At 40.4% G+C, this 22,858-nt stretch overlaps 1 protein-coding gene across 15 annotated transcripts in view; it reads left to right on the forward strand.

Annotated features, from left to right (window-relative positions):
* Window positions 1–22,858, forward strand: part of Rbfox1 (RNA binding fox-1 homolog 1) — a 2,110,633-nt gene that overhangs the window by 1,265,623 nt on the left and 822,152 nt on the right. The window lies entirely within an intron of this gene.

Consider the following 22,858-nt stretch of genomic DNA (forward strand, 5'->3'; position numbering starts at 1 on the left):
CCCCTCTTCTGTCTTTTGCTTTCTCACTCCCTCACTCCCTCACTCTTGCTCTCTCATTTGTAGATCATAACATCTAATTTCTTGATATGTGCATTTTTGAGGAAGTTGGTGTAGGTTTAAGTTATGAAGGTAGAGAGGTTCCCAGGAGTGGGAGTAAGTTGATTTTGAAGGATGGAAGGGTGGTAATTGAAATCATAAGTCATGAAAAGGGAAAGGAAAATAATGATGACATAAAGACACAAGCCTGGAGGGGATCTGGAGAGGAGGGGAGGGAGAAACAGGAGTATGTGAGGAGATTCAAACAAAACAAAGTATCTGAATGTCATAAGAGAATTGATAACTCTGGGCATAAATTAAATCCAATGAGCTTGCCAGGGAGGGCATAGGCAATGTACAGTCATCCCGGTTTCAAAGCTCCTTCTCTTTTCATGCACAGCAATACCACTGATGTTTTACCTCCATTCTGGCTCCTGAGTTCCATGTGTAGATCAGGGTGATGCACATAAATGGTCGCAGTGATTCCTAAGTCTGAAGAGCTGCAATGCTCAGGTCTTGCTTAGAAACAATAAGAATGCAGAAAGTTTCTGCTGTCAACAGAGTAGCCAATGTGATTAAAATCACTGAAGAACAACACCATGTAAAATGTGTCCATTTCCTCTTGATATCTGTCTCCTGTGGAAAAATCATGAGCAATTCTGAAAGGCTTCTCTCTCTATGCTCAGGGTATACAGAACAAGTTATTTGTCTCAAGGTGCTGGGTGTCAGTAGACACATGAATTAAAAGGAGAAGGACCTCTCAGAGTTTTATGAATTTTTCTTTCTTGCTTCCTTTACTGGGAAGGGCACCTTCAGAACTGATGTAGTGATCACCAGGGGCCAGCGTTAAGACTTTAGTGAGGTATGAAGGGTCATGATCTCACTCTTACTGACAGAGCTACAGCTCTTCCATTTGCATTTAGTGGTATGCTGGATGAAATCAAATGGATTCTAAGAGAAGAGAGAAAAAACAACAGTGAAACCTATTGAATCCCAGGTTGCACTGGGGGGGGGGGGGGGTGGGCATTGTGAAAGGGAGATTTATCAATAGATGTTCAGACACTGTATGTAGCCTGACTATACTTCTGTTTTTAAAAATGGTTCTGAAGTGGGAGTTTGGTTACAGATGCAGTATTCTGGCATTTACCATCTTGACTGCAACCAAGCTTAAAATATCAATAGAGGCTGAAGCAAGCCTGGTGAACAGAGGCTGAGGGCAATGTCCCTAGAATGCAAATACAAATGTTCTACTTTTATTCAAATTTAGTAGTTTTAGTGATGTATGTTTCAGTGAGTCATGTCAGCAGTAGTTCATCAGAAGATCAGAGAATTTTTAAATGAACCAGTCACCAGTCTGTGGCCTTTGAGAATACACTTGTCCATCACAAGAAGAAATGTAAATAGAAGACAAATATCAAGAGAGTTATGTGAAGGCTGCAGAGATGCTGGGGTGTGTACATCTCTTCTTTCATGCACAGGGTCATCATTCTCTGATGGTAGTAGAGTATTGCTGTCACAGGGATAGGGTGATAGATGAAGAGCCTGGCCTTCATGGATTTATGATTTCAGTGTTATAAACAGGAAGGCATACACAAATATGTATAAAAAGAATGCTAAATATAACATGTGATGGAGATACCAGATTGGACTTAAGTCTCTTAAAACCTGCTAAGGTGAGATATACATACTTTTGTTTTCATTTTTCAGAATATAGTGGGAGGCATGAAGACCTTCAAATCAGAGGGCATTAGTCTATGGTATACACTCAGAGACATCCATTTTATTGTCTATATAATTGGTCCATGTAAAGTGGTGAAGAAGAATACATTGAATTGGTGTAGAAAATAGCATTGGTGTACTGAGATGTATCTAGTAGAAGCACCAGCCAAAGAGAACCCAGGTGGGATATTCTTCAAATAAAAGTGGTTCTTGCCCTGATAATATTAATGTGTTGTTGGCTGCTATTCCTAGTGACAAGTAGTTATAGAGCATTTATTCATATAAATCCCTACAAAGGTAGAATACACAGAAATCCCTCTGTACATTTCATTTGGGAATTTTGAATTTTACTTGTTCCAAACTGAGCTAATATGAAAAGAAAAAACAGTAAGAAAGCCTTATTTCTTCAGTTCACTGGTTATCATTGGTTTGCTACTTAAAATGTATGAGTTGATGAAGCCAGGAGATGCAGTTCCGGGTACTGAAGCCATACAGTTTACTGCCCCCATGATCTTAGGAAGGATGGATGATTATCACAACCCACTTGCTATTATTCTCATAAGGATACTGTCCTGGGCCAGCTACAGTCTCACACTTATATAATTGAATTCTAGGTAGGGATGTGCTGCTGCTGGCTTATATGAAATTTCCACAGGTGCCAGTGTGAGTCCTGGCTTTAACAAACAATATTTTTAATTGAGATTTTATGTCCTTGCCCCCAAATCAAGCATTTTAATAGGTTCCCAGTTGGAAGAAGTGACTTCATAACAAGTTACCACACTTGCAGCTTCAGAAAGGTGTTTATTTCTCCACCTCCTGGTGAGAGTCCATCTACTGTGGTGACCTGCCACCTGCATGCACCATAAAATGTGTTTGTTTTCCATTATGCTCAAAGTGTAGCCTTTACAATTTGCATATCTCATGCAGGATGTGCTGGCCCTGTTCCATCAGAAAACACAAAGATGGAGAAGTATTAGAAATATTGATTTGTCATTTATAACATGGAAGTGATAGATTGAAAGGAAATTTGGATGTTCTCCAGACTTCCAATAACTTGGACATTATTGTATTAAATGGAAAGATTTCAGTCTAATTAATATGCTCCATTCATAGGAGACAAAGAAGGCAGATTGAACCAAGAAATCTGTCACAGTAAAATGGGGACTTGTTTTTGAAATATTTATAGGATTTGGATATTCAAGGTGGTGACTAATAGAGTCAGGGTATGCTATAGGCTGGAATGTTGGCTTCTTATCATGCTTTTCTGTATTTGACAATCAAAGTGTTTATGAAGAGCTTGATGCCACCTGAGCTCTGTGAACTTATGCACATAGTTGATTTGGACTTTCATTTGTCCTGCCATGGATCCCTAGTAGCAACCAAATCATACTATATAAGTATGCTTGTATGCATGTGCGTACATGTGTGTGTGTGTGTGTGTGTGTGTGTGTGCGTGTGCGTGTGCACATGCACTTGTGCAAATGTGTGCATGTATATGGCACAAGATAACTTTAAGCCTCATTCTTCAGAGACTGCACCTTGTTTTTATCAGTCTTTCTCTAACTTGGAACTCAGTATGTAAGCTGTGTTCTTTGTCCAGTGAGACCCAGAGATCTGCCTGTTTCTCTCTCCTGACCAGTGCATGCTCCCATGCCTTCTGTACATGGCTTCTAAGCATTAAACACACGCCCTTATGAATGCATCATATGTACTCTATCAACTGATCTGTCTCTCCATTTATCATTTGAAAATTATATAATCAGTCTTGTTCATATTTATCCCCGTGCCCTCTCCAACTTTCCTAAACCCCTTTAAACATACCTTGCTCCCAAGTTCATGCTTTCTATGTTAAAACCATTTTTTAATATTCTGTTGAGTCTTGTTAATGTGTACTATATGTGCATGCCTGTGGGGACATCTCCTAGGGGATTGTCAACCCTCAAAGTTGGTGCTCCAGCCTTCATTTACTCTCAACTGCCACTAGTTCTGTCCCTAGGGGTAAGGCCATGATAGTCTTCCAAATTTGTGCTGAAATTTTAAGTGGCCTGATTATGCATAGGTCTTTTGCAGGTTTCACATTACAGTTGGTGTGAGGGCATGAGTACAGCAGGCATGGCATGGCCAGAAGCCAGAATTTTACAGACACCGCCACCCCTGGCTCCTCTTCCTCTTCCACATCACCTGAGTCTTAGGAAAACAGTAGATGCATGCGGCTGCTCTTTCTGTGACTGAGATCCTACAGCCACTGATCGCAACACTTTGAACTGTTAGTTAGGTTCTAATCTAATCTTGTTGGACTCTTCTAACCCTCCTTGTCTCAGCTTTTTTCTGCCTTTCATGATGTGATGTTGCTCAAGAAATCATCACACTTCCTTTTGACTCATGTTTTCTTCTTTTTACAGTACTCTTCCTTTCCGGCCAATTTTATGTATATCAATAACAGAATCTCAGATTTTTGATTCTTGGTTCCCCATCAAACTCTTATCTCCCTACATCCATGGGGCTCATAAGTCGTTATCTATTATAGGTTCACTGAGCTGTTTGGGGAAGTAAGCTTCACGTTTTCATGGTAAGGATCTCCTGTTTGGAAGCCTCTGCAGCTTCACTTTAACCAGGGCGACCTGTGGGAATGTCTCAAAGGTGGGATAACAGAAACACAAGGTAGAGCTTCACATGATCCTAGGGGCTTGTGGACCAGCCAGCCTAACCAAATCATTGTGCCAAATCTAGGTTCATCCAGTGCCCTGTCTCAAGAAGTAAATTAGAGAAGTGACTGGAAAAGACACCTGTCATGTAGGACTGTGAAAGGCAGCCTGAGTTCTGGTTGAGCTAAGGTTGAAAAACCCTGTGACCTTGAAGAATGGTCGGTGTTTTGCTATACTCCTGGACACCAGCATCCTGGCACAAGCTGTGGCCTCAGTAATGTAAAGGCAATGACCCAAGCCCCTCCCCAGGTAGAAGACATGACCACAGGTCAAGTAGCCCCAAGACATATCTCCATTTTAATGAGGTTCCTAAAGGCCTGGAGGTTTAGCTAATAAACTTCTCTTCCCAGACACTCCTCCCTGCAAAATGGTTTACTCATTGCCACTCTCTACCATGACAATAAATTCTTTAAAACCACGGACTGCCTCTTTTCATAGGGATCTGCCATGAGGAGCAATGGAACAGGCCTTCACCTAAAGAGCTGGCTGCTTAATTTCCCTGGGTTCCCTGACACAGCAACCACCAAGCCCAAGCCAAGCCACTCACCAATCAAGCCAAGCACTCCTCCCTGTGGGATCCAGCAGGAGCTCTCCCCACCTTTCCCCAGGAGCCCCAGTCTATGAGCCCCTACTCAGTTCTCAGCTCTTCCATGGCATTCACTGCCACCTGGGTGCTCATAGCCTGAAAACCAGAGGGCCCCAGCCTCCCTGAAGGACCAGGGACTGGCTGAGCCATCTCCAGCTGTCCCTGAGAATTGCACACTGCACTCCCTGACCCCTGGAGCAGTGTCCTACGATTTTCATAGCCTGGCACCCACCCAGTGCTGGTGTGGGGTAAGCACAGTCAAAAATCCTGTGTCCCGCCTCCCATCATGCCCAAGCCCTGTGGTGGAGTAGACACAGGATACCATAACCCAACACTGTCATCCATTTCTGGCCTCACACATGTACACACTGAAACATGTTTGCGTATTGGGACACATACACAAACTCAAGAACAAGCTCACAATTAAAAGTTAAAATCTAGGACCCTCTGGTGGACACTTAGCTGACTCAAACTGCAGCATAAGTCTGGGGCTTGCATCTATTGCATTCATGGATCCACATAGGGTGTATGCCCAGTGCCTGCTCTTAGCCCGATCATTTCGCTTGTCCCAGGTAGCAGCATCATTTTGCCTCCTTGGATTGATGTGACAGAGTGGGAGAAAGGCGCATTGCCTTGGCTGCTGCTGTCCTGCCTTGATTGAGCTCTCTGTGCTAAAGGGAGTTTGAGCTGAGCCTAGTTTTTTTGATGATATGGTTTCAGTCATTTGTCATAAGATCATTCCAATGAAGCTGTTGACTAACTTGAATACTTAATTACTGAAGGAGAGAGGCTGCATGTGTGTGAATCTCTAGTCCTTTCTACTGGGTTATCTGCCAGGACTGACCACTTCTTGGTAGTTTATGCGGTACGGTGTCGAATTATAGATAGATAGATAGATGATAGATAGATAGATAGATAGATAGATAGATAGATAGATAGATAGATGATTGATAGGTAGGTAGAAAATGCATAAGTAGATAAATAGATAAAATGAAGAGAGCCATGTAGCATCCATACTACCCTGAAGCATAATAAACAAACAAACAAACAAACAAACAAACAAAGCCATTATTTCATCTACACATTCTGCAGTGAGCAAAGATTGCTTCCTTTGAGATCATGGCTGCCTTTTCTTTGAACAGAAATCGATGGCACTCAGGCAATTGCAGCCATGAAGACTTCTCTGCAGTGGTTTCTAACCTGACACTCACCTGATTTCTTGGGTCAGCTCTGCGGGGATGCCTTGCTGATGCTCTCTCATCTCTGTAGCCTTGATCCAAATTGCATTAGTGGCATTTGATATAATTGTCTCACAGAAAAGTTTAGCTAAATCGACCATAGATGTATTGTGGATGCAGAATCATCTTAGGATCGTTTGTTTGAATGTCACAGTGGAGAGTTTAGGGGACTATGTCCTTCTTCCCTGGGGACTGACTGCATCCTTCCCAGAACATGTTTACCGCTTCAGCCCCTTCTCATTTTGAGAAAAATTAAGACATGCATCTTGCCTTCATTCCTCCTGCCCATCATTGCCCACCATTGATTCACACAAAACATTTTTGTGTGATAATTGGCCTCAACTAACACACTAGCACTTGCCATTTGTGACATCCTGTTGAATATTTAAGGAGATGGAGAGAGGGAGAGGGAGAGGGAGAGGGAGAGGGAGAGGGAGAGGGAGAGGGAGAGGGAGAGAGAGAGAGAGAGAGAGAGAGAGAGAGAGAGAGAGAGAGAGAGAGGAAGAGAGAGAGGAAAAATATGTTTCATGCCAAGATAACCTGTCAGAACGCCTTAAATATTTACTGTGGTTTTGATGTTTCATTTATCTCAGTCACAGGGTATATGTATCAGTTCAAATATTCATGGTAGCATACTGAGGCACTTCCCCTATACCACGATTCCTATTACTAGATAATTCTTTTTTATTAAGAATCAGCTGCTCAACATGCCCTCTGCACTGAGCATCCCTGCCCTCTCTTCCCTTCTCCTAACTCTTGGCCTTCTTCAGAGATGTAATCCTTAAAGCCATCTGGATTCTTTCAAAACTGCCAAAGGTGCAATTGACCTCTGGAGGAGGGATGGTTTGAACCTGCCGCTGGTGCACTCTGGGCACTACAAGAAATCCTCCATAGTGAGACCCAGAGGGGTAATGTGCAGCATGTTTCAGACAGAGCCCACTTCTGCACTCAAAACTACCTTGTGAATGACAGTGTACAGGGAGGCCCCACAGGAGCTGCCACCCACCCAGGACCTCTGCCTCCTTCAAACTTCTCCAGTGTGACATGTTTTGACCCTCATAACCATAACTTTAAAATTGAAGTTTCTGCAAGGATCAAGAAAAACAAAATATAGCGACATCTCCATATACATTCTATTTAGTAATTATGTCACAGAGCAGTTACTACCTTGATTTATCTATCCCACACATGGCTCAACAGACTTCCTTCAGGGGCTGGTAGATGGTTCAATAAGGAAAACATTTGCTGCACTGGTGTGAGTGAGTATTTGAATTCAGGTTCCAGACTCTATGTCTAATCAGATGAAGAGGTGGACATCTGTAATTCCATTGCAATATGGGAATTGGAGATATAAATATCATTACAAACTGTGGGTCATCCAGCTTTGCATAAACAGCAAAACACAACAAAGGGCCCTCTCTTATACAATGTATAAGGCAAGGTATAAAGCACCCAAGGTTATCCTGTGACCTGTATGCCTGGGCACATGTGCCCACATTCACTCACAAAACTAAAGAGAAAAGAAAACAAAACAAAACACTTTCTTCATTCTATCAACAAGATAAAATGGAATGTAGAAAGATAAGTAACTAGCCCCAGGAGGTAAATTCACTCCAGGGATTTTGAGAAACAATGCAAATGGTATGCAGTTACCCTCTTGACTTCTTGTCAGATTTGAGAGCCAGGGCAATGTGGCTTTCTAGAGATACTGGAAAGCTCCTGTCAGCATCAACACTGAACTTGCTTTGTTAGTGTAGACTAGAGATAATTTAGTGTAAAATGCCCCAATAAAAAATTTCCCCAAAGCATATGTAAACCACAACATAATAGATTTATCAAAGTAGCAGAATGCTATTATGTTCAATAGATTAACCAGACCGAAGCTATTTGTCATAGCAACGGGTGCTGGAGTTGACAAATTACAACTGAACTCAGTTTGTAGCAAAATGTAAGACACTGTCTTGGCACTGATTAATTGATGTGAGAGTCCAGCTTAGAATATATTACAGGGATTTAAATATCATTCAGAAGAGAACATCACCATGTTTCAGAACATCCACAAACGGTACCAAGCAATTATGTTGTTTCGTTGATAACAACACATCTGGAAGAGACCACTCCATCAAGTTAGTCGTTTTTAATTGAAAAGAAAAGAAATTTTATGTTATGTACTTAGGCTGACTTCCAAGCAGCCTGATTAGAGCTTGTGGTAGGGGGCAAGGCATATATTATTTTTGAGAAAGGAAAATTTAGGGACTAGGGAGATGACTCAGTTACTTAAGTGTTTCCGGTGTAAAGCTTGAGAACTTGAGCTCAGATCTCCAACATCCTTGTAAACAAACAAGCCATGTTGCTGTGCACCTGCCACCCCAGTGTGGGGCAGTATGAAATGCAAGACTTCCTTGAGCTGCATAGCCAGCTAATCTAGTCAAACTGGTAAAACGTAAGTTCACTGAGAAACCCTGTATCAAACAACAGTGCAGAAAATGGCTGAGAAAGACTCCCAGTGGTGACCAATCACTTCTGCATGAACACCAGTGCTCCAGCACATAAAATAGACATGAAATACATATATATATATATATATCACAAAAAACAAAGAAATTAAATTTTTCCATGGCTGTCTTTTACAAAGATTTTCTTACTGGCAGCTCTGAGGTTGAGGTGGATAATCATTACTTCAGGGACAGGTTAGGCTACATGGTAAAAAGAAAATAACATTAACTCTGAGAATATAGTTTACCCTGATAATGTAAAAAATGCTTCTCTAATAAAATATAGGCAGTGGAAGATATGTGCTCAGAAAGAGAAGGAAAATGGTTTGGAAAGAGGAAGTACTTTGGTTTTATAATCAGCAAACAAACCTTTAGTTTACATGTCTCCATTTGATGATAATCAAGAACATGTCATCGCTCTTGTTGGTTGCCAATTTATTCCAAAACAGACAGCAGTGTGAGATTATTCTGTAAAGGGAACTAGAGTCATCCCAATGACGTCCACATTCCCATCCCTGTCTGGCAAATTAAGTCTCTGTGCAACATTGTCCAGTTCAAGATATCAATCAGTGCCATGTCATATGGGCTTATTGGGTTTGCTCCATTTCTGCCCATTGCCAGATGATATCTTCATTTGTTGCTAGAAGATAAGTTTGAATATCCTTGTGTCAGTGTTCTCTAAAGGAACAGAACAGACAGAGAGGGAGAGGGAGAGGGAGAGAGAGGGAGAGAGAGAGGGAGAGAAATAAACACCTCCCCTAGGATGATCCCCTTAACTTATTGTCCAATTAGAAATGGTAGAAATGGTTAGGCCTTAAAATTATATACAAACAAGTCATAGCAAATGGACTCAGCAAGTTTTATATGTATGTATATATATGTAATATATACATATGTATAGAATTATGTATAATGATAAGAGTAAAGGAAAACTGACCATTAATTTGGGAGAGAATGGGGGACATAGGGAAGTTAGAAAGAAGAAATAGAAGGTGGAGGTGAAATAATTATACTTTGATTTTTAACATGTTTAGTAAATAAGAAATAAAGAGAAAATTACAGTAAGTATAATTTGTCTTCCGAATTCAGCACACAGTAGGATAAATGTAAATTGATGTCATCCAATCCATGCATTAGATTTTAAAGTAAGGCCCAAACAATTGAAATGACTTATATTAAATTTATGCTGTTTGATAGGTGGTGGATTAAAAAAAAAGTAGGATTACAAAAACAATAAGCACTTCGAGTGGCTTACGGGAAGGTCGACAATGCTTTCAGAAGGAAATGTTGGTTGCCTATACAAATTAGCAAAGAGTTCAGGACAACCTTAGCCTTGCTATGGGCAAGACTTCATGGTTGATTTGCATAGAATCCTAAGACTGTGCACTAGAGTCCAAACTTTTTTTTCTGTGCAAAGTTTGGGCTCGAGTAGTAAGAATAATTGAGGCACTCTGGTTGGGAGTGCTGGCCCATAACCTCTGCTATTCAGGAGGCTGAGGTAGAAGGACCACCACCAAAGACCTTGCCTGGTCTACAGTGCAAGGTCAAAGTTATTCTGGGGAACTCAGTGAAATCCTGTCTCAAAGTAAAATATGCATTTTTATATTAAGAAAATAAATACAAGGGAAGCAACAGAGAGCTCGGAGGTTTGGGACAATAAGTAACCTGGGTCAAGACAAGGCATGGGAAATTGCCATTGCCTACTACAAACAGAGTATCATAGGTGCATAGAACTAGAGATAAGCACTGCAGTATGTGTTCCCTGGGGAGCTGAACTGACATTTGTCCCTCCATATACAAGACTAGACATTAGTTTGTATCTCTTTCCAGTTTTCTGCCTAAGACATGGCTATGCTGTGCCATCCTTCCAATTAATAAGAAAACACCAAACAGAACATTAAAGCTTACAGCTTCACATTTTCAAATTAAATTATCTATTGATTAGTTCTTGGCTGTTATTAAAAATCAGCAAAACCACTGCTGATGGTTCCTTGAAAATATCCATCATGATGACTTTGATCAAATCATAAATGGTGGATCTGCACTTTATGGGTAGAACTAAAGGAAGCAAATGAGCAATAAATTTGAAGCTCAGGTAATTGGGGAGGGAGTCATCTATTTAATCAGTCCCGAGAGCTAACTGGTTCTGAGAACTGATGTTCTCATATTTTGTTAAAACCTTTTGTCTTAAAAGATCATTTATATGTCCTTAAGGAAATATTCAATAGTGACAAGAAGAAGCTGCTGCTGGGGTGGAAGGCAAGGGCAGGGAGTGGCTGTCATCAAACTTCCAATCTGTGCTGGATAGGGAAAACTCTGATGATCCATTTTCATAGTAGGGTGAAAGTGCAGTGTTGCAGGATATTTGATCATGCTGTGAATCCTGAGAGATTGTGTTATGGTATGGCTTAGCTTTGAGCACACACATTTAATCACTCTGGCTGGAATACAGACATGCCTTTAGTACACACTTTTAATCCCAAACAATGAAGGTAAAGTTAGTTTATAGAAGGAAGCATCCATGTTTGAAAGTGATGTCCAATTGAGTGGCAGACAAAGTGATGAAACAGAGAAAGGTTTGACAGACTATTATACATCCAACTCTCATGAGAAGAGAGGAAAAGGAAGGTACTTGAGGGACAGTGGACAGGGAAGGGGAGAGAGAGAGAGAGAGAGAGAGAGAGAGAGAGAGAGAGAGAGAGAGACAGAGAGAGACAGAGAGAGACAGAGAGAGAGACAGAGAGAGAGACAGAGAGACAGAGAGAGAGACAGAGAGACAGAGAGACAGAGAGACAGAGAGACAAAGACTGAGAGCAGATTAAATCAGTAACATGGAGAGGAGTTTTGAGCTAGAACAGCTGAGTTGAACCAGCCATTGAGAGTTCAGAAAGAATTAAAAAAGAAGTGAGCTTATTCATCAGTAATACTCAGAGGCTGAAAATATTCTAGGCCTAGATTAGATTGTACTGAGGCTAGAAGCTTCTAGGACTAGGCCCAAGTTAGCAGACCAAGCCAAAAAACCTCAGAGACAAAAATTACACCAGGAGCAAGAGTGTTAGCAAGCCAGATGCCCCAGAGTTCACAATCACAAGAGAACACCCATGATGTGCACTCACTGATAAATATTTTCTTAATATAATGTCACCAAGCAACACGTGGTAGCATTCTTCCTTCCATTTTCCCCAGGAGCATTCTTCCTTCCATTTTTCCCATGTTTTCCCTTAAACGAATGTTTAAGGTTTCTTTAACCTTAAACAAGGATGTGCTTCTTCCAATAATCATACCTCTGCACATGGCAGGATGTCAGTCAGGGAGGCAATTTTGGACATGCTGTGCACTCTCTTGGAGTGACTCTATAGTTTTCTATTAGTTGTGTTGTATTATTAACTATTTCTGATAGCTTTCTATTGATTCATACCTACCTCCATAGCCATAGTTCAAAGTTGTAAATTGTGAAGCTTTGCATGGGTGTGTCATAGCATTGTCTCATTGGTTCAACGGCACTGGGTGGCATCATAGTTCATGCATGTTCTCAGGACTCTCAGGTGAGTTTTCTGTCTCCAGTGGTAGCTAACAGTGCACTGTCTTCCAGACCACACTTGGGTTTATGGAAATTTGGGTTGATTCCTTCACAACATATTCAGTGTCTTAGTTACTGTTTCCACTGCTTTGAAGATATACCATGGTCACAGCAACTCTTATGAAGGAAATGATTTAATTGGTCTGGCTTACAGTTCACAGGGTTAGCCCATTGTCATGGCAGGAAGCATGGAGGCAAGCAGGCACACATGGTACTGAGTGGTAGTTATGAGTTTTACATATGGATCCATTTCTAGCAGGAAAAGAACTGTAAGCCACTAGTCCTGGTTTGAAATTCTCAGACCTAAAGGTCCACTCCCGGGTGGTATGTTTCCTTAATAAAAAAAAAAAAAAAAAAAAAAAAAGACCACACCTATTCCAACAAGCACACACCTAGTAATACTACCAGTCCCTATGGACCTACATGAACAATTTATCTGCCACACCTAGCTCCTGTCAACTTTGGAGCCAAGACTTCTCAGAACCAAATAGCACATGCTTATAATTCTAGCACTTGGACAGTAGCAGTAGTAGTTTCAGTAATCAGTAGTTCAAGGTTATCCCTAGTGACATAGTACATTTGTGGTCAGCCTAGCAATTATGAGACCTTGTCTCAAAATAATAAAACTAAGAGGGAACAAATAACAAAAAAGGAAAGAAGAAGAAAGAAGGAAACAAAGAAACAAAGGAAGAAAGGAAGGAAGAAAATCAAGTAAACTAATGATAGTCTATTCTGAGGGATGACACTTCTCATTTAATTGGAAGCCTTTATTTCAGGACATGTACCCAACTGTTAGTAAATTCCTTTGATGGCTGTTGCCTCTAATTTGTGGTGCTACCGTGTATTCTGCATCCCACTCTCCTTGAGTTCTCTGATAACACTGGACAAGCTCAAGCCCACAGTCACCTTAGCTTTGCGGGTGATGTGTTTGGAGTGATTTGAAGGCAGAGTTCAGATTTATTTCTCATAAGTCGGATATTTGGAGGCGGATTTCATGGCCTCCTCTTATTTCTCCCTTGCCTGTGGATAAAGCTGTTTATGAGATGGGTGTTTTTAAAGGAACAACTTTATTCTTTGGAAGGTTGACAGGACTTTTAAAGAGGAAAGAAATTAGAAAGCAGAGCTGGAGGCAGTATGGTCAACCAAAAAAAAAAATAAAATAAAGAAGGAAGAGAAATAAAAGAAAATCCAAAGTAGTCACTAGTATCCAGTATTTGAAATGTTTGGGTATAGGCACAGTTCACATTCCCATACCCAGATAGATTTCATTTCTTCATTAAACCCAGCCACGCCTGGTAGCAATTAAAAGTGCACACCAAACAACAGAAGCACTATTCTAAGACATAGTCTATTTTACTATGGACTCTGGGCTCACAGGTATCCGAATCCTATTTTGTCATAAATTTGTATGGGCATGCAACCACACTTACTCATTTGGACACTGTTTATAAATGCTTTGTGTTCCAAAACTGACTCGAACAATGTAGTCTGGTCACTCAATTGTAGATAATTTCCTCTCTGGTCTTCTAGGAAATATTTGTAGATGTGACAAACCTAGTGGTGGAGAGAAAGTACATACAGAAGTACTTTATGAATGTTAGGGAGCAGATTCATCTCTTCTCTAAGTCAGCAGAGTCTTGGTGGAAGGAAACAAATGAAGTTCTTTCTGAGACTGAGGGAGGTGTGCTTAAGAGACACGAGCAATGCCCAGTCACATGGGCTCCATCCTTCTGCACTGCCTCCGCAGGCCAGATAGCTACTTTACCTACATTGAAATTAGAATGAGCAGTGGCAATAGGCCTCATCTTCAATAATGAAAGGAGATCTGTGACAGAGCCACGTGATTAGTGAGAGGAGAAGCATGACACTGGGGCTAGAAATGGCCTGCTATAACCTCCTCCCTCCCCTAGAACCTTATATTCAACTCGTTATCTGCAGTACACTGGAATGGGGCTGTATTCAAAGACAGGGTCCTTACAGAGTTATAAGTTATAGATAGCATCATTACTGTGATCCCTGACACACACAACATGTCTGGTGTCTATATATGAAGAAGCATTGAGACTTAGACATGGAGAATGGAAGCCACATGTGGAAGATGATTTTCCACAAGCTAGGGAGTAAGGTCTGACTTAGTTGCCTCTTTCCTTATTGTGACAAAATATGTCACACTATTTAAAGGGATTTATTTTGGCTCGTGGTTTGAGAGAATACTGTGCCCTTATGATGAGGAAGATGTACCAGCAGGAGCATGAGATGTCAGGTTGCATCTGCAGCCAGGAGGCCGAGAACCTTAAAAGCCTGCACTTACCTGCCTTTCTCCTTTTCCTTTTATAGGCACTGTGGTTCTCCAGGTCATGTCACTGTCTCCCACATTTAGTGTATTTCTTTTCAGCTGAGACTTACAGACACATTCAGATGTGTGTCTCCTAGGGGATTCTGAATCAAGTCAAACTGCCAATGAAGATGAACCTTTTCCTGTCTTGCAGTCTAGTGTCTGGACTTCAAAATGTAGGGAGAACACTTATATAGTTTTGGTCAACCAGCCCATGGGACTTTGTGGCATTATCTCAGTCAAATGCACTCAACTGTGGATTATTTAAACTCTTGACATAACACACATTTCTCCCTGCTGTGTAAGGCAGTACTTCTGAGCCACAAATACATTTTTATTCAGGGTACAGGAGGGGCTCTCTGGAGACACTTTCCCTTTTCACAGTCTGAAGTTGGGATTGTGATACTATCTTTGTGTAACAGGGTAGAGACAATGGAGGCTATTAAACATCTTAGTAGCACATAGCTGCTACTTCAGAACCAACAATTGCTTAGCTTGAAATATCACTGGTGTTCAACATAAGGACTCCTGGTGTCAGAAAACACACTCTTCTTGTGCTCTCTGCTCCTGTCCATTGCAGATCGTCAATATTCTCTGCAGGTTTCAGAAGAGATTGTCTACTCATGTTGGGTCATCAAGTTAACAATACTGAGTTACTTGTCTCTTGCTGCTCTTCTAGCAAATTCCCAATGAACACCTAGAAATACTAGGAGGTGCTGCATTATGTCTGGTGGGGATTCTGGCTTCCCTGGAAGAGTCTTACCTGAGAGCCTATAACTTCCTCAGGCTTACAGCTTGAGGCTGGTGTGGGTGATCAGGAATAAATGATTGATAGGCTGCAAGCCTGCCAGACAAGGAAAACTTTTGGGAAGCTTTCTTTAATATCATATTTTATATACAAACATGGGTCAGGCCAGGCTATAGATAGATATAGATATAGTATACCTGACCCTGGTGCAGGTGTGATCAGTTGTACTCACACAGAGATCTATCCAAATGATTTATTTATGCAGCAATCCAGCTCCTGTTTTTTCATAGTAAGAACACAAGACAAAAGTTCTCTGTGTGTTCCTGTACATATGTGTACAGATTTAAGGATCATTGTGAATACATCAGTGTGTGGACAATCGGATGCTTCAGTTCATATGTATATGTTTGAGAATATGAATATGTGTATGATAGTGGTTGTGTGTGGGTACATATATTCATGTGTGCATCTATCCATTGAGAAGTGTGTGGAGGGGGATATGTGTATATGTGGTGGGAGATATGTATATATGTAAGAGTATATCAGTATATATGTCTATGGGTATGTATGTAGATGTATTTAGGCATATGGATACATTTCTTTGTTTGCATATGTGAGCATTTGTATTCATGTTTGAATTGTGTTATTATGGTTGAATATGCATGTGAATGAATATGTATACATTGTGTATGGGATTTTTTTATGTATATATGTCCATGTGTATATGAATATATATGTATATGCATGGTAAATGTGTACATGCATGAATATGTGTGTTTATGTGAGTATGTATGCATGTGTTTAGTGTCCTATGATCTGACCATTTTTAGTGAATACTATAATTAGCTTTTTAGACACTAGATATATCACCGTATTTTTTTTTTTGACCCGTAAATCCTCCTTTAGCTTTCAGATTCCTTGTTCATATTCCAGCTTTAAATCACAAAGAATTGGACTTTTGGTGCCAAACCAAGGTATATTAATTCTGGATAGTGCTGTAGGAAGACATCTGAAAAATTCCAGAGCCTGAGCCTGTTTACCTTGCAACAAATACATGTATACACACACACACACACACACACACACACACACACACACACACACACACACACTTCTTTATCTACATTGCAGAAAATTGAGGAAAATATTTGAGCAGATTTCTGAAATCTCTTTCTTGCTGGAATGAGGTTCTTTCAAGGAACTTAACAAAAAGCATCTATTGTCTGTTTCTCATGCCTAGTTGAATCCATACAGGATGACAACCTGTCACTTGTGCCTAGCTGTGGAGATTACAGCCTCTATCACGAGTGCTCTGGCTACCAGGTTTCAGATCCTAGGTAAGCATATGCAGCCCAGGCACTTGTAGTGTCTGCAGCCACCCTGCACTGCAATAAGCCCCTGTCTTGTTTATGTCAGTATGGTGGTATTCAGAGAATTGTATGTAAGGTGAAAGAATCCTGTTCTAATTCATTGATAATTAGGACAAATACACCTGCTTATAATAATGTGATGTCCAAATAACCCACTGGAACTTGAGACAAGTACATGTATGTTGCACATTAAATGATCCCAGACTGGACTATCAGTGTGCTAGTACAGAACACTAACATGTGGATGGTTTGCTGGCTACAACTCCTTTACTGCATATAGAAAAGACCAGAATTCAAAAAAAAATACCCCTGCAAGAGCAAAATGCTTCAGTCTAATCGCTGTGAACAGGAGATAGTCTGTGTTTCTCGTATTTCTTGATGACCATCAGAACTCACTAACCTGGACAAATTGTTTTTGGTCTATGTTCTCTGATATAGTGGACTAGAGTTATAAAACCCCTGAGTGTCTGAAATCTGCCTAATGTGTCCAATAAGCAGATCTTTTAATTTTATGTAATTATAATTAATATGAACTCTGATCTCACAGCTTGAAATAAAGTTTGGTTATACTGTGTATTTTTATTATGCATGTAACACATTTAAAATCATAGACGAAAAGCATACAAAGATATGTGCCAAACTGTTAATGCCTCTCAAGCTGGGATTAGAGATGTGTAGAGAGGGGATTTTAATGCCTTATCTTGCCTAATTCCAAAAAGAAAAAGAAGAAAGGAGTGGGATTAGAAACTAATCAAATCAATCAGTGAGACTAATTATATCATGGAACCAATTATGTAGAACCATGTCTTGGAATTAAAATGAAAAGGAAGGAGATGAAGGGCTGGGTGATTATCTCTGTAATCCAGACAAGGCCCTCCTCCTCTTGGCAGGGCAAGTGAACTCTGAGCCTCAGGCATCTGCTTCTTAAGTCATACACATTTGATACTTCATGATGGGACAATGTCCAAAGATCTGAGTACTCTGCAGGTGGGGATCACAGAGAGAAGCAAGGTGTGGAAGCAGAGATATGATCTGCCTCCAGTCTCTTACACTAAACCTCTGGTCCAGCTCCAGTTTGTGAGAAGCCCTTGCAAAGCATGCAGACCTCTGGCTGGTCTGGTGAGCAGTGATGAAGACTTATCTAATTCTCCTTGGCTAACATGCACACAAGTAGCTAAGGGTTCATAGGCCTGATCATGCTACATTTGGTCATTTCACAGGCACAGAATTCTTGCTCAGGTTTCTTTTCTTTTTTAATGTGTGTGTGTGTGTCTGTGTCTGTGTCTGTGTCTGTGTGGGTATGTGAATGTATGTGGAAACTATATGCTGACATGAAAAAATTTCTATCACTCTCCTCTTCCTTTAGAGAGAAAAGATCTTTCTGAACAAGGGACTTACCTTTTAGCTAGACTTACTGGCCAGCAAGCCCCAGGAACCTTCATGTCTCCACCTCCAGGTGTCAGGTCCTACAAGTACAAAACATTTTATTTTCTTTAAAGATGTACACTTAACATTAAGTACTTATACCAAAGGGAATAAAGAGTCATTCATGAGTGAACATGGTGATCACGTGTATTAATGTTAGCCTGATTGACAGGGTCACTCATGTAGTAGTTGAATGGAAATTCAGAGTTCTAGAACAAAAGACAGTGAATCACAAACCAAAGCCTTTACCCAGTGTGTTAGTGGGACATAGAGGTAGGTGGATCACCAAAGAGAGAGGAGACCTATGTTTAGGTTTCGGATGCTATCCCATGGCATTCTTTGCTTTTGTTGGTGGAAGCTAAATCAATATATATGAAAAGATTGTTCAAATAAACAAGAGCATAGAGTCAGATAGAGGCAAATGATAGATGTCTTTCAAGGTAAATAGTACCAGCTGAAGATAATTTGGTCTGCCAACATGCATTGTTTCTACTCTGTACAATCAGACATTTGTAAGTTGTCAGCGAGCCTGTGGAGTTCAACACAGAACTGGCTTTATGGAGAACTTCAGTTCTCAGCCCCAAGGAAATAAAATAAACCCAGAAGAAGAGAGAAATGCAGGGAGAAAGACATGAAGGCGAACCCCTGGGGTACAGGTTAAAACCTGTTCTAGAACAATAGTGGCTATGTCCCAGGGTGTACATGCTGTTCCTTCTGAAGTGGGAAGAGTGTTCCTTCTGTGTGACAAGTCAGTGTGCCCTGTCTGCATCCCTGCCTTATTGTTATTACAAAGGCAGCCTTGTCATAGAACTCCAGGTGCCTCTGGGACTTAGATCTGTCTGGGGTCTGAGCCACCACGCTAGGTGCTAATTTCCACAAAGTTGCAATCAAATTAAAAGTTATATCTGACTCTGAAGCGAGGGGCCACTTGGGACCAGAAATGGCTTGCCTTTTATTTTCCATTCCCAGTATTGTGTAATGAACACAGCATATGGCACATTTTAATTTCAGCAAATATTAATTTTTAATGGGAAGTATACACCTGGCTTTGTATTGTTCCAAAATTATCACAAAGGCCAGAAGTTTTTTTTTTATGTGATTTTGATGCAATTGTAATTAAAGTGAAGAAACTAATACACATATTTTGATAGAAAGTGTGTCACCCGGGTTGCCCTTAAACTCAAGATTCTCTAAGTGCTAGAAACTCAGGTGGGCACTGCACCCTGCAAGTAGTAAATACTCCTCTCTAGTGGCTGGGTTACTCATCTGCAAAGACACCCGTGGGGACAGATTCTCTGTGAAGCATGTTGCATCTTCAATGAAGTAAATTTTCAGAGTATAGGCTGTTCTTTAGCATCTGCTGATATTTTGGCCCTCTGAGAAAAATTACAATATAGCTACCAAGACTGAAAGTTAATATGCTCCAAGTAAAGGTGATATTCTATTGTATTATTATCTGGCAATTAAAAAAATCAATATTTAGTGATTGCCTCAGTGTTTTTATGTATCTAACAATGACCTTAAAGTTCTGGTTTTCCCTTTCTGCCTCCTATGTGTTAGGCTTACAAGTGTGTACTATCACATCAAGTTTTGTGTGACACTGGGAAATGAAAACCAAGTATCATTCTTGTTAGGAAAGCACTCCATTAAAGCAGCTGCATCCTTATCCCTTGTCCTCTATTTAGTGCATGATATTTGTATTCATTCCATTCGTATGCCTTTGTGGGGAACTTAGGAAGGCAAGAGAGAGGGAGGGAGAGAAAGAGAGAGACAGAGAGAGAGAGAGAGACAGACAGACAGAGACAGAGAGACAGAGAGAAAGATACGGAGAGCACAGAGATAACACAGGGACAGTGAAAGATGCGTGTGTGTGTGTGCGCACACACACACACACATACACAGAGAGAGAGAGTGAGAGAGAGAGAGAGCAAAACAACAAAAATAAGTATAGAAATCACACAAGGTATCACTTCTCAGCTTCTCAGCTACTTGTAAACACAACTCATTTTTTAATGTTTTTATTACAGAGGCGTCCATATTCTATTTTGTAATTCATTTCCCTGAGGGAACTTTAGACCTCACAGGTCTGTTTGCAATTCCTATCAGACTGGAGAGTTGTAGAAAGAACAAAGTAATGGAAATTCACAAGTTGCTCAATTTTAAAACACACACACACATACACACACACACACACAGTCTAGTTTCTTGGCCTCACAGTTTCTTACATCTGTAGACCTTGGTGTTTTAATCTCATACATTTGGTTGGAACTTGATATTCATAACTGGCAGGCATGATAAAAATTTAAATCCGATATTGATGATGATAATGATGATTATGATGATGATGATGAACAAGAACAGATGCAAGTATGTAGTTTACACTTAACAACTGAGTCTTCCAGTTTCATTTTGGCTCTTTGTACTGGGACTAGTCTTTGGAAGCAGTGTTCAAGGCTGACTCCCATTCACGCTGAAATGAATCCCATGGAGCTCTCCAGCATATCTGAGAATGAAAAGTAGAACAAATAGTTTAGAATTTATATAAATATGTATTTATACTCCATGTGGGAATTCATAATGGGTGGGACAAATCTTGTCACATCAACCTAAGTGGAGTATCAAATAGTTTGAAAGGAGGAACTAGGATCAACAAAATGTCTTCTGGATTCTTAGCATAAATGGACATAGAGAGTTGCTTGAGTGTCACATGACAAAGATCCAGCTACTTAATGGGTGATAGCATTTCCATCTCAATATGTATTGATACTGTCTTGGAAAGTTTTTCCAACATATTTACTTTACAGAGTAATAAATATAGGCTACAGTAAAGAACAAAGAAAGGAGTGCTCCTGGCATGACAGTATGCTCTGAAATTACTGAGTTGGAATTGTGTTTATCTACACTTGTTTCTCTTCATGTGATGACTGTCTCCTTCCATCATTCTTGACTTTATCTTCTTGAATTATGAGCAAATATAAACCGGTCTTCCCATACATTGTTTCTTGTCAGGTATTTGGTCATAACAACCAGTAAGTACACAGTTATATAGAAATGTGGGCCTTATGAAATGACCTAGGGTATCCTGTTGAACAATCTCCCTGGATGTGGGAGATTGGGATTTTAGGAGTGAAAGTCCACATGGTCAATGTGTGTAGGCAGTTTTCATGAGGCAGAATGTGAGGTAGAAGTCTGCAAGGCATGGAAAGGATGTGAAGGAAAACAAAGGCATGGTGTATTTTCCCTACTCCTCCTTCTGACCTGTCCTGGTGGGAATGAAATAAGATGGTCTTATGAGGATAAGATAACTATCAAGAACTTGGAGCCTTAAAAATCATGATGTTGAGAGCATTTAAGAATTATGTTTTAGCCGGGCGTGGTGGCGCACGCCTTTAATCCCAGCACTCGGGAGGCAGAGGCTGGTGGATTTCTGAGTTCGAGGCCAGCCTGGTCTACAAAGTGAGTGCCAGGACAGCCAGGGCTACACAGAGAAACCCTGTCTCGAAAAACCAAAAAAAAAATAATAATAATAATAATTATGTTTTATCTTTTAAGAACAAAAGACTTGAAAGATGTCCAATATAAACAAAACGTTAGGAATAACCAGCCCTAGCATTGCAAATGCTACTTGCATTCTCTGTAAAATCAAGTTATTAAACCAATTCATGAATATCTGTGCAAGCTAAATGCCTGGATATATCATAGAAATCACTCTTTTTTAATATTGAATTTTGGGAAGTCAGAGGGGATTTGATGGGATGCTTATGTTCTGTTCAGTTTGCTTGTCTTTCCTGGGCCTCCAGACTCATGGTTAACAGTGGAGATCCTTTTGTTCTCTACAGCCATGTAAGTGGAGTTATGCAGGGGGCTGGGGAAGTATGTGTCAGCTGCTACGTGTTGATAGCCATTTCTGTTTTTTATACCATGTGCTCTAGGAAGCTCTCACCAATTGAAAGGGCATTGATGATCTCCTCTTTCGGTGTAACAAAGAATGTGTGTTTGGAGAAGTGAATTCTGTATGTCAATCCATCCATCCACCTATCAATCAATCAATCAATCAATCAATCAATTATCTATCTACTATTGTCTGTTTCCAACTCTCATCGATCTATAACTATAAATCTTATAAATCTGTCTACCTGCCTATCTATCTATCTATCTATCTATCTATCTATCTATCTATCTATCATCTCCTATATCATTCATCTATCTGTGTGTTTGATTGACTGTCTACTTTTATGCTCTTACAATTCCCCATCTTGCTTTCTGTATCCATGGCATGGTACTTTCCATTCCCTGGTTGCCATGGAGCCTCTGGATCTCCTGTCTTCTCCACATGGCCTCTCCAGACTCAGATCAAGTTCCCTCCATATTGTTAGTGCCCTGGCCTGATTTTCAGGGTTTTCCTGCTTACAGCAGATGTTCTTCTGGAATGAATTTTTTTATTAGATATTTTCTTTAGTGGCATTAAAAATGTTATCCTCTTTCCTGATTTCCCCTCCATAAAACATCCTCCTCCTATCCCCTCTTCTCTTCCCTTGCCCCCCAATCCACCCATTCCCATTCCTAGTACTGGCATTCCCCAATACTAGGGCATAGAATCTTCATAGGACCTAGAGCCTTT

Source organism: Mus caroli, unplaced genomic scaffold, assembly GCF_978045245.1.
Source record: "Mus caroli unplaced genomic scaffold, Mus_caroli_1 scaffold_17, whole genome shotgun sequence".
Lineage (NCBI taxonomy): Eukaryota > Metazoa > Chordata > Mammalia > Rodentia > Muridae > Mus > Mus caroli.